The sequence below is a fragment of the Dromaius novaehollandiae genome, chromosome 2 (genome assembly GCF_036370855.1).
Source record: "Dromaius novaehollandiae isolate bDroNov1 chromosome 2, bDroNov1.hap1, whole genome shotgun sequence".
NCBI classification, from domain to species: Eukaryota; Metazoa; Chordata; class Aves; order Casuariiformes; family Dromaiidae; genus Dromaius; species Dromaius novaehollandiae.
Window position 1 is genome coordinate 100707633 of NC_088099.1, and position 13600 is coordinate 100721232.

At 37.7% G+C, this 13600-nt stretch overlaps 1 protein-coding gene across 11 annotated transcripts in view; it reads right to left on the bottom strand.

The window, feature by feature from the left end:
• TMEM170B (transmembrane protein 170B) overlaps nucleotides 1-13600 on the bottom strand; it is a 72807-nt gene that overhangs the window by 37438 nt on the left and 21769 nt on the right. For all 11 annotated transcript variants that reach the window (XR_010387835.1, XR_010387833.1, XR_010387834.1 and 8 more), the window contains exons 2-3: nucleotides 2524-2571; nucleotides 1850-2025 (exon numbers count right to left, since the gene is read on the bottom strand). The gene's annotated coding sequence lies outside the window, so the exon portion shown is untranslated. The remainder of the gene's footprint in view (nucleotides 1-1849; nucleotides 2026-2523; nucleotides 2572-13600) is intronic.

Below are 13600 nucleotides of genomic sequence, written 5' to 3' on the forward strand. Positions count from 1 at the left end.
TTGTCTCTTCATTGCCGCTCATAAATTGAGCATAGGTGGTCTGAGATACTTATTCATTCTTTTGTTATTTGCCATTGTTCAGTGACAAATCCATGCAAACAAACAGATCATGAAATGGCTGCAGCAAGAATTCATTGTTCACTGTTAATTATTGATGCTGGGTGACAGGCCAAGTGCATAGGTTTGGGTGGCTGGCAGGGTGGAGAGGAAGAAAGGAATGGGACACCAAATAAAACACACTTGCTAAGGTGATAGACAAAACTCTACCATGCATGTATGAAATATGTGATGCAGCATGAGATTTAACAGGAGAAGCATAACTCAGACTGTCCTGGGAACTGAGTAAGGAAGAATCAAGAGTGCCCCAGAATTCACAAGTCAATCACACTGAACATTTGTGAATCAGTTCAAGCTTATTCTCTCACCCCGTTTGCAACCTCTGCTAGGCTTGAGGTTGGCTGCTTCTATTTCAGATCTGAAGCAGCCCTGGTGCATGCACGAGCTCATTTGCTTCTTTGTTCCAGGTATTCCTGGCAACAGCAGCACAAACAGCACAGATCTTTGTTATTTCGCTCTGTAAAAATTCTTTGACATGGTCAAAGATCACTTCTCTGAAGCAGAGTATGACAGCATACCTCACAACACACTACCTCAACAGCAGGATAGTGGCCTTACTGCCAAGGCTAAAGCCAAAGACGATTAGCTGACTTACAACAAAATAAATCACCACTGAGAAAAAGCAGAGCATCAAGTAGAAAGCAGAAAAAAATAGTTTGATAAAAAGCACCTGAATTATTCCATTTCAAGTGGGAAAATTCGATATCAAAAAAGAAAGTACCTGGAAGACTGCCAAAACAACAGCTGAACTATCTGTATCAAGGCTGTATGGCTTTCATAGGCACCCCCAAGAATTGGTTCAGCAGTTAAGTAAAGCTAAGGTAGGCACTGCCTCCCTATTTCTTAAAGGCATCCAGAATTTATCCATGGATGGGTATGAAACACAGCCGCAGCCAAAATAGCTACAAAATGCCTCTAGAAGAGGAATTGCTGTGTAAGGGCTTAACCATGTGACCAGAAAACTATCAAAGCCTAAATATGGGCGGGTGTCCTATACAATAGCTTCCATCTCTGGCACTTTTTAAGGTATTTTATTGCCAGGCTATGTCATCTGTGGGTACTGTACTGCTGTTCATGCAGTGCTTTATTTTCCATCTCCAATTGCATGACATCCTCTTGCAGACTTCAGAGGGCACTGCTCAGACCATCTCATTTTAAAAACTGAATAGATAAAGATCAGCCTGTTATGTCCTGCCAGGACTGGGAATTGTCCTCAAGCGCTCCAGAAACCTATAGTTAAGAATAAGCAAAGCAACAACCTTCTGATCAGAGAAAGTGCTAAATAGGTATTTAGCCAGAGCAATTTGCTTACATAATTGTCTACTGAAGAAAAACCCAAAGATTGCCATTAATTTTACTCTCTGTTTTCAAAAATAATAATCAACCCTTTGCTCTACTGTAATTCACATACTGACAAAGCTTTCCCATTTCATACGCCCTCCTCTCTGTGCGTCTGAAGAAATACAGAGCCATAGAGAAAAAAAGCAAAGTCATAATGTTGGTTATTCACTTCCACAGCCTGTTCCTTCCCTTCCTCCCAAATAGTACCTGTTCTCAGCAGTATGACCCCTAGGAAAGCTCTCTACCCAATTGATGGTTAAGAGCACTAAGCAGTTTGGGAACTCAGGACTTTTTTTTTTTTCAATTACTAGAGAACTCACAGTCCGTGCAAGTACGTGAACTGTGCAAAAATAAGGCATTATAGGTCAAAAATACGGTATATACAGGTTACCGTTCCTCCATCCCTAGGCAGTCAGCTGTTTTTCACAAAAGCTCAAATCTCCAGATGATTCTTCTTCTCAGTTTCATGCATGTTGAAGACAAATATGAATCTGGGTTTGGATCTGCAATCTGAATTTTCCCCAGTGTTCAGAGTTGCTCAGATTCAGTTTCCCATTTCAGACACACCTGCAGAGATTAATTCATTTGGGAAAAATAAGAATAGCATATCATGATATAAAGCCTGCAAAGAAAAAATGTATTAACCTTCTTTTCAGATACCACTTATTGCTGAATGCATATATTCATCTCAAAACTATTATAAACCTGACTCTTGGATTCCACTTCCTCATACTCAAAAACCTCCTATGCAATTATTTCCTTCCCACCCTCCCCAGCCCCTGACCTTCCTGGATGTATGCCAACTTTGTTATTTTTCAAAGGTGAAAAACAAAATCTATCCCAGTAACTTACTCTGGCAAAACCTAACTTAAAATGTTAAATTTAAGAAGAGTGGAATGGCCCAGTCCAGGGGCTTCCAAGCAGTCAGTAGACCTGATGAAATCCATCCCCCCTTCCCCCCCCCCCAAAAAGGACCCTTCTTTCCCCGTATTTTACAATGATAGAGCTCAAAGGCCTGCAAGTACAGAACACTAGTCACATTCAAGCCTGAAAATACACACTTACCTATATCTAGCTTCTTGGCAAGTAATTAATGAAGTTGCCACAAGGATGCTATGGGTCCAAGAACAAAAAGGTGGGTGAGCCATTCAATCATGAACTGAAGTGATGCTTCCCTCCCACATACCCCAACACACAGCTAAAGATCATCTCCATTTATATTATTTGTGAAACAATTTGACTGAGTAGCTAGGTAGCTGGGGGGGGAGTGTGTGTGGAGGAACCTATAGCTTCTGTAAAACAACATACAAAGCAAAGCTGAATAATGAAGCTCTGATTATTTATTCCAACTGGACACCTTCTCCCCCAAGGATCACTGGCACTCAAAAATTTCAGTATCAAAATTTCACACTTCCCTTTTCTGCTTACAAGATCAGTGCCCTGGTGATTTGTTTTATTATTATTATTGTTACTATATTTTTCTAAGAAAATAAGCAGCTGCTATATGGAAGTGAATTAGCTTTCTTTCAAAACATGTTTTGCAACAGGTTTGATTTCATTCAGTGCCAACCAGAAGATAGACAGTGATCTTATTTATGAAGGCTGGATCTATTGTCTAGATTTAATTAGCTGATACTTCCCATTTTGTTATTGCAGATCCTTAATTCTTTTCCTAAAGTGATGTGCTTTAAAAAATGTTTTCCAAAGAAAGCAGAAGACGTTTGTATTCATTCTAATTTTTCAGGAAATTAAAACATGCCAAACTTTTTCAGCTAATTAGCTTGAAGTACCTTGCTGCTCACTGCCAGAACTGACCTGTAACACCTCTCTCTCTCTTGCTACATTTCCAACCATACATTTACTTCCTTTCACACTCTTACATCATTCAGCAACTTTTTTCCACAGGACATTTCCTCTCACCAGCTGTTCATTTACTCATTAGAAAATATATCCTAATGGATACATTGAAGTTTGTTTTACAGATATTGGCATACCGTACTACTGTTGTTTCTGGAGGAAAAGAAGGTGCCACTTCAAGAGGCAAAGGGGGATATTGATCTTTGTGTGACATTCCCCCATACTGCAGAGAGAAACAGTAGAAAGTAGGTAGGCAGGATAATGAACAACTACTATTTCTTCTTCTTGCTATATTCATTAAATACTGTGATCATGGGGGAAAAATGTGAAGAGCTTTAAGGCTTTAAATTAGTCATTAGCCACTGTTTTGCCCAGTAATGAATGCAACTGAACGCTCTTTGGGAATTGTCTGAGTCTTCAAATCATTTCTGTTAGCACCATATGAGACTCATTAATTAAATCTTTTAATGTTGATCTTTAACACCTCACTTATAGCGACTGCTATGTAACAGGATTTGTCTACGCAATCTAGGTTAGCCATTCCCACCTAACTCTGCATGTGGACTCTCTTGCTTTAGAACTAATTAATTCTTCACTTTAATTTCATATTACGGAAAACATTCAAAGAAAGCCAAGCCCTGCACTTCTTGCAAACATCTCTGCTTTTTGAAATGCTTGAGATAGGGACTGCCTATGTACAATGTGATTATGTAGCCATTGCAGTGTGTTTTATCCTTGACCAGGGCCTGAAATGCTACCACAAGAGTAGTGACTTGCAACAAAATTGACCCTTTCTCTTGAAACTGGATCAATGCACCCATAAAACGTATAGCAACAAAGAATTATAGATGAAATGCATTTACTAATCTATGCTTTGCTTTTACTGCTGCTTCAGCAAAACCTGGAATGCTTGCCTATGGAAATCACTGGCATGAAACATCTGTCCAAAACTTTTTGATGTAAATAAATCAGAGCATGTTTAAAATAACAGTAATTCTTCTGAAGGCTTACAGATATTATTCAGTATTAGACAGGGAATTCTCTCTTTACTCATAAATCACACATGCTACACAGAATAGCAATTGGGGCTTCTTCATATTCTCCTTCCCTACCCCTTCAGCCCTACTCTCACAGTGCTGCTACCCTGGGAAAATGGTGAACACTTATAGGAAGAAAACCATGCTACCCCCAAGTTCATTCAACCCATGTCTCCTTTTAGAACATGTTAATAGCTTGTTATGGTGGCATTGACAATATGAACAGTCATCTGCAAAGCACAAAATCATTAGTATATTTCAGAAAATATCCTAGATCACTGCAAAGTTTTGAAATGGCATGAATACCTTTTATATATATGCATATATATGCTTATAAAATGTGTACCAGGGGTTCAGGATCTGTAGCTCATCAAAAATAAATTTAAAATGCTGTTATGTTCTGTAACTAAAGCTGTAGCAGTGCTCATCTAGCTAAGGAATACTGTTAATCTAAGCTGTTCTCAGATACTTGCTATTTTTTAAAACAACAGTAAGTCTCAGAATAAAAGATGAGACTAAATCAATATACCCTTTCCCCTTTCCCCTTTCTAGGTCCAGCACAAAATATACAAAAAACATGATATTAGAATATAGAAATCCCTGCAAAAATCTCACACATTTTTAGTTTGAATTCCCCTACTGCTTCCCAGTAGATTGTGCCTTGCTCCTATGAAGAAAGGTAAAGGCAAGGAGGAGATGAAATTTTACTATTGTATGCCTGCAAGTCCTTTTTTCCCTACAAGACAATTCTCTGTACTGATGTCCTTTTGTCTGCTGCAAGTCAGTTATCATGTTTCTTTCATACAGCTAAAAGGAATCAAAGGGCACTTCAGTCAGCTGACTACTGCATCTGTCTTTAGGACACCTGGGAAAAGGATTCCTGTAGATTTGGGCACCAAACAACAAGTACTCAGTACTAATATCAGGATTCAATGATAATTTTACTTGTCCTTAGTAGAGTAGTAATTTTTTCTTTTAATTCATACTTTTCATAAAGTTTATTTAAAATTTTTTAGGCTATTTAATTTCTGTTTCAAAGTGCATAACAGAAAATTTCCCTTTTCAATAGCGCATTTGAAGTATCCAGCCAATAAATGCAGACAAAAGCAAAGCTAGGAGAACAAGAATATTTGATAGTGCTTATGTATAAGATCATATTTGCAGTATCAATTACACCAGGCAGTTATTGACAAATAATTTTAGATATTTTGAGGCAAGCTCCATTGCAACTGGGGGGCAGTGATGTAGAAAATGCAAGAACAGCTGTAATTTCATATCAGGACATGAATCAAACCATTTAAAAAAGCATCACCTTAATTCCAAAACAGGAAGTTAGGGAGAAAATTCCAGCAGGGATTAAAAGCAATTTGAGAGAAGAGTAACCTCACTGAAATAGAGGCTTATATTCAGCATAGCTGCCAATAAACATACAGCATGAATATGCCCAGGCAAACTGCCGAGTTAAAAAAAAAAAACAAACCAACTTAAAAACCCATTAGGAAAAATTAAGCAGAATTTTGTATGTTGCAGGATCAGTACATACTAGGAATTATGCCTTCACTGCAGTTTACATTTTCCTTAATATGTATCAGACAGTAAATTCCTTTATTTTGTATCAAAATATCTCAGCTGACTACAATAATGAAAGAAATATTAAGCAAATATGTGGAAAGTATCATACTCACTGTAAACAGTGAGTTACAGGAGGCCAGAGAAACCAGAAGGGAAGAGGAAACTGCGCAGGTAAATTAAAGCCTTTCAACACATTGCTGCCGCATTAATCACTTCAAGAACCCACGAGTTAAAAGGCAATAGAGTAGCACCTTTTACTGAACTGAAAATATTGAGACGTAAGCTGCCCTTAAAGCTAAGTTCACACCTAAAGCTCAGAGGCATCTTTTATGACACACTACTATTCCCTGTGCTTTTTATATAACATCTGAGACTATACAAGCACTATGAAGATTTCACAGAGTTCACTGCCATGGGAAGGAGCACCCAAAACTAACATTGGGTTTACATTGTGCAGGGCTATTTTTCCACTATGGTCTAGCAATAAGTTTTATGACACCCCCACCTCCCCTAAGTTGTGTATGCTTTTATGTTCTTGAGATGCATGGGCGCTCAGCCTTCTTTTTCACATGGCAGTACAAGCTGAGCAATTCAACCATGCTCTTATTAAATGACATGTTTGTGAAACTGAGTCTGGAAAGGGAAATTTCAGCTTCTTTTCTACAATTGTCAGGAAAAGATCAATTGGTATAACCTGGTCATGACCCATTATTATTCAGAGGAAGTAATTGGGCAGATAGTGTTACAATCACTAATACTTTCACACAGGTGCAGTACCATCTGCTTCTGCTCTTTTTGGCATGGTCCCTAGTTTAGACATAGGGTAAAACTAGTAGACTGAATCTTGATGAGCCAAGAAAGACCAGTGTCAAATACTTTAGTAGAAGACCAACAGAAGAGAAGTCCGAAGGAGCTTGATACAAGACTACCTTGCAGACATTCAGTTTAAGATTTCTAATAACCACTTTATAAAACAGCCAAAATATTCTTTAAAGCCTCGAACACACATTTTTGCAGTCAGATAGGGTTCATCGTTTAGCTAACTCAGAGTTCATAAAAGGAGATCATCTGCTTCTCTCAGGTGGACATCCAAATTTAGAGGCAACAATCTTTTCATCAGCCATAGCTGCATATTTTCATACTGGTCAGTACAAGGATTTTCAGAGGGGCTATGCTGGACTGTTTGGTCTCAAAAGTAGGATAGCTATCAGTATTCATTCTTTTTGCACTTTAAAGATTCAGTCTGACCTTTGGGCAAGGAGTTTTGCAATAGGTCAGATTGTTTGGAATTTTCTTCTTTTTCTAAGGCAGCAGTCTTTCTTTGAAATCCACAACCCTACAAGTTGCAAGTTCAAAATTAGCAGTGTTTGAAGTTATTCAATGAATCTACACACTTTTAAGTTAGTGTTTTGACAGCAGGAACAATGGCCTATCAAGCAACACGAAATTTCTGGCATTTAATAAATGCCTGCTTCACGCTTGTTGTTTAATTATTGGAGTAATAAATCTCTCCCTTCAGTTTATTTGAAGTACCTTTCAGACACCTGATCCACAGACTACATGCCCAGAAGGCCCTCAGCAAAAATAAGTTTTCAGTGTAATAGTTGAATATTCTTAAACTGACCCTCAGACTTATGCCAAAGGACAGAATTTTAGTGTCGTAGTATTAAAAGTTTACAACAAGGACTCAATTTATTTTTTCAGCTGGAAGTTTCCACAGGATACCTTAATGATGTTTATAGCTTAGATTTAATAGATTTTTCCTGTTCAAATAATTAGTTGGATGACTTTAACTAGCAGAGGCACTCCAAAATACTAAGATGATCAGCTTAGCCTGGAAAAAAACAAAACACACTTTTAAAGAAACAGTAATCTAAAAAGTCTTTTCCAAGTGATTAGCCCACTTTAAATCTAAATTAGCAGTCTTTATTCAGAAGCTGGCAAAGTCACATATAAAGGAGAGATTACCTTAAAGATCTGAAAAGAGTTTACACAAAATTGCAAGGGATCTCCAAAAACTGAACATTCTCCTCCCTCCCCATTTTTCATTAAAGGATGATCCATTTTTACAAAATAGCATGAACTTAGACTGGCATAGGGGTTAATATTGTATCATAGAACACTTCTCAATCCAGACATAAGTTGTCAGATACAAAAAGGAAGGTAAGTGCTGCTATTTTTATTGTGATAGTGCCACAAAGTTTCAATGAAGACACGAATTCCAGTACAAAATGTTTGCTAAAAAGCCCCTTCTGCTTTAGGTCACCTATCATTCATTCTTTTGCTCTGAGACAAGTTTGAATTTCCTCTAAAAAGTTCTGCAGCACTGTGTCCTCAAATCTCTACGTTCATCTGCAGCTAACCTGCTGAAGTGATCACTGTCTTAGGAAGATACCGGGCAGACAGATTCATCAAGTCCAGGGCATGCTAATTGAATGGTTCAGAATGTCTATTTCTAGATGACCGCATGGGAGGTTGAGATAGGCTTGAAGCTGGGAGCCCTAAATATGAAAAAGATTGGCTCAACCCTGAGTAGAAGCACTCATCATAAATAGGTGACTGGGCAGATAAGTAAAAGTATGTTTTTTAGGCTTATACCAGCAATTTCAGGCATTTCGTTCTCTACTGTAATTATTGGTGGAGTTGAAGTTCACTACACAAAGGTTTGGAATCTTTCCTGTAGGATATTAGGTCCTGTAACATAGGTCTACTTCTAATAGGAATTAGTGTATTTTTCTCTTGGTTGACTTTGAGACTGAAATGTTGTTTTGATTGATCTGCTTATAAGGCTAATATTCTTTGGACTGTCCAGTCAAGACACTGGTGGTGGTTCGCAAAGAAATTATTCTGATTGTCACACTTGATAAACATGGTTAGTACTTTGCAAAGATTAAAAGGCAAGAATCTGTCTTGGTACTGAAATGTTTCTTCTTTGAGTATCTCATGTCTGAAATAGGGATCTTGAAGTACCAGAGGCTTCCCACTTCTGGGAATAAGATACACAAGTCTACAATCCACATAATTTTCCATCTTTTTGTAATCGATGAGCAACCTGTTTAACATTACACACACACACACACACACACACACACACAAAATCACTCTTGCTATCTATAGAATGGCAGAGAAGTAGGATAAAATTGAAGGGGAGTTATTTTCTGCATGGGACAGAATAAACTGAAAAGTGATTAGGTTTATTCTATTTCCACATTTGAGAGCTAGAGAGAAGAAAGGTGTGAGGAAGCCTGTGGTACAGCAGTTACTCTGATAGATGCACCTAGCCAAAAAGATAAGATCGTGATCAGGTTGGGTATATAAGGCTCAAGAATAGGATTTATTAAAACAAAGTGTTCAAAGAGAAATCTGTACAGTAAGAGAAAGGGATGAGAACTGTAGCCTGTTTAAATTTACTTTTTTTCTTTTTAGTGTCTAGACTTTTTCCTTACTGTTCACAATGTTTTCTTGTGCAACAAAACAGCTGGTAGTATATATACAAGACTGAAAAACTGGAATTTGAGATTTGCTCACATTTTAATACCTCTGAATACTCTGCTTCAGAAATGTGTCATATTTAGAAGCAGAGGAATTTGATCAACTATTAGAATGCTAATGCACACTGAAACACACCCTGGAAGTAAGATAACAGCAAGTTTTAATGTAGTGGCATTGCACTGACAGAGGTGAGATTGAAGCTGGGCTGTCTGAGTTCTGACTTGCACTAGCAAAAGTGCAGCAAAAAAAAAAAAAAAAAAAGGTATTAAAATACTGAAAAAAATCCCAGTTTGTCAGTGGCCCTATAAAAAGGCCAGAATTAAAGTTGAACTGCACAGGAAGAGTGATAAAGTGAGAGAAGAAAAGAAAAAAGGTACAGCAAGCAGAAAGAAAACACTGTGGTATGTCAGATGGAGGCAATGTCTCAAGGAGAGATTACCTTTTCTCACAGCTTCTCTTAGCCTCCTCTCACTTTTATTATTTCCATACTACATGTCACTGGACAAAAATTTATGTCCTGAGATCCAGAAACATCGCACTGCCGCTTGATTCCTTTATAAAATCCATTTCTTATGCTAGTCATGTATAGAGTAATATTTAATACATTAAACTACTAAGACTTTTTACCTCTGTAAATATAGCATTAAAAAACAGCATTAAAACAAAATTGGAAGTGAGGATTATTGTTCTCGTCATTACCTAGAAGTGCAGTAAGGGAAAGAAAGGGGAGAGAAAGAAGGAAGAATCAAAGGCATGTGCAGGCCAAGAACACCATCTAGTGGCAGAGCTCTTGCTCTGCACGAGGTGTACTTAAACTATTACTATTAGACAAGTCATTGTCTCAGGGAAATAAGTCATTCAACTCTTTTATAATTCTGTAATAATTCTCTACTATAAGAATTGTATCTTCCTTGAGGATTAAGAAGCAATTCAGAGCACATGATCCTGCACTGAACAGGTGATATCCTAAATAAGCAGAATAAAAACCTCTGTAATTGGGAAAGCATCCCTCATTGTAAATGAGCTATTGCAAATGGGCCCTGTAGTAGTGTCTTCCCAATCACACTGTAGCTGCAACGGTTCTGAATTAGCCTTTTCCTGAAGGGCAGCATCCCTGGATATGTACCTTTATGCAGCATCTGTCTGTGAATGACTGGCAGATGAAGTACAACAACTCCCTAGAATCCATTTTTCTGCCAACAGAATACATTAGTCTTTTCTTCCTTATCTTGCTGCTTACTTTTTTCATCACTCTGGACATCACTACCATCATTCAACATGGCAGTCCTAAGGCATCACCTTTGATGTGGATCTCCACACATTTAGAACAGTAAGTCTCTCCTAAAGAAAGAACAAAAAACAATTTGAAATCCAGCCTCTAAGATGAAGCTCATGCCATCGAGTTTCTTGTTATTTCCTTTTCCCTATTCTGGGAAAGCGCATCTTCCCTTGCTCCTTCTCTTACATATACTACAAAGATCTTTATCATAACCCACTGCATCCTTTTCTTGTGCCTCCCTCACTCTTGCTCTTTTCTATCATATTTAAGTTCCACGTTTTTGTTTTCAAGATATTCCACAGCTTGTGCCACTCAAACCATCTCATAAATTATCAAGGCATTTTCACCTGCATTCAGTGGGTCAGTCATGTCACTAGCCAATAGCCATTAACTTTACAAACATTATCATGCTTTTCCCCTTATTAATCCCATTATCACAAAGCTATGTAACTCAAGTAATTATGGTGTTTTAAGAAAGCTTATTCAAACGCTATTTTTTAGCCTGCTGACCAGTGTCATCTGTACCTTGTACTTCTCAACCTGTCCGTAGATAACTGTTTTCTATTGTCTTACACTTAGTTATAGCTTATGTGGGATAGGTTTTGTGTGCACACATGCTATAGTATAAAAGGGGTCCAGTCCATGACTAAAGCTCTAGGCTATCCAGTTGTAGGAATAAGGCTATAAAAAACTCCCAGATAGCATAGCTAAATAAGAATGAAACATTGGTTTATGCTGAATAGTTTGTGGACAACAATCACATGTAATTCCCACAGCATGGGAGGGTACTTTGAACTGTACTGAAAGCAGAAGCTACGTACACAGCAAGCTTCTGAAACAGAAAACATATATTAAGTGCAATTGATAAAGCAGTGAAAACAGAACAAATAGTTCAGGCATTAAAAACAAAAATTCTTTTTTAAGGTAGAAACTGTTCAAAAAAGTAAATACTAGGGACACATTAGAATGCTCTAAAGTAAAATGCAACCACTATACAAAAGTACTGTTCAACTGATACTTAGGGGCTGTGGGAATGAACAGTTTGATTTTTATTTTTGGAAGAGCTGTGTTGAAATACACACATTAAATATGAAACCAGATGCACAGACAGCTGATTACTCTGGCTTCATTTCTACTGATAAGATTTTAAGTTGTTATTATACAACAGTACTTTGTTAGCTTTTAACAATTTAAAAAACTGCTACGGCGCATATCTATCATTACTGGGAATGTTAATAAACAGCACTGTTCTAACACCTGAGAAGCACACTGCACAGCTGTGCAGATACATGCTCTAATTCTTTTGGACACAAGGAATGTATTTGAAATAAAAATTAGGTCTTTATGCTCTCTGAATAACTTAAACATGTGCCCTATTTTACAGTTGAACAGGCTCCACCTGCACTATACCTGTGTGCACAACTTCTTAGAAACATTTTAAATAAGAAATAATTCATACTATTTTTAAGCAAAAGGGTAAAAAAAAAAATGTACAGGAGTCATACTTTGCCAGGCTATTCTGTTGTTCTGGTATTGGGGAAGTAGTAAAAACAAAACAAAACACACTTGTGTGTCAAATGAATCTGATTTAAAAGCCTCTGTGATGCAAGGTAAGATGTAATGGCTTAACAGGATCCCCCAAAAGCCAAGTCTTCCAGAAAGCAAGAAAGTCTGTTCTTGGGGGGGGGGGGGGGGGGGGAGACACCTCTTAAAAAAACTCTTAAAAATAAATGCATATATTTTTTCAGAAGGAAAAAGTGTCTGAACTAGTTTTGAACAACCTGCTTTATCATATTGGGAACTGCCCTTGACCTCTGTTCTCTCCAGCAAGAGGGCTCCAATTTAGGAGGCAGGGATAAGTTACTTGAAACCACCTCCGGTGCTCTTGGCTCCTGTTGTCCCCCCAGCTCCTGATGCAGACCCAGCGCAGTGTTTCCACAGATGCTCCTGCAGCAACACAGGTGCTCCAGGAGTCAGCCAGGAAGCAGCTCTAGGGCATCCCTGAGGTCAGTCAGATCCCAAAGATACCAGCTGTTCTGCACAAGCAGTTAGCTCAAGCAGAGTACAAAATTAACATAGCTATTTGCTTCTGGCAGTTATTATAAAAGCTTATACTTTTGCACAATTTGGCATTGTACCTTGTACAAGTCCATGCAGAATTTATAGTCACATGACTCAGGCATTTTGAATCTTTTCCACCAGACCTATTTCTATTCTTGTGTCTCCACCACCTGAAATAAGCTTTTATTTTGAAAGCAATTTCAGCTTACAAATGTGTTAAAGTCTACTTAAAGATATAGCACTCTTTTTCTTACTCTGCAAAGCCCTCTAAGCTTTTCATGAGAAACTAGCTATTGTGATGCAATCTATAAAACCAGTACTTTCAGTCTACATTAAAGAGATACAGATTTACTAATGAATATTCTCAGACTGATTTAGTAAGACATAGTAGACCTGAATCTTTTATTTAAAATTAGCAGATACAGACCTTAAGCAATAATTTGCCAAACTGGCACCTCCAAAAGCTAGTGACCAATACACTCGTAGTGAATAGAACTTCAATGAAAACTAATCACACGTCACAAAAGCAGGAATAATTAACATCCATCTCCATTACAAGTTTTAGCAAGTCACTTCAACAACAACAAAGTAAAAACATTTACATTAAGCTGATTCAGCATATCTTTTCCAAACACCATCCAATTGTGAGTTGACTTAATCTGATGATGAACTACAGAAGTCAATCTGGTTTTAGCTTCTACCATGACTTTGTTTTCTAAGCTATGGATATGTAGCTGTGTAAATATAAATAATTACTATAACCACAAAAAGAAGTGCCTTCTTTTCTGTTGTAACTGGCCACTAACATATGTTTAGTTTGCTCAGGCCTTTTTTCCCCCCCCCA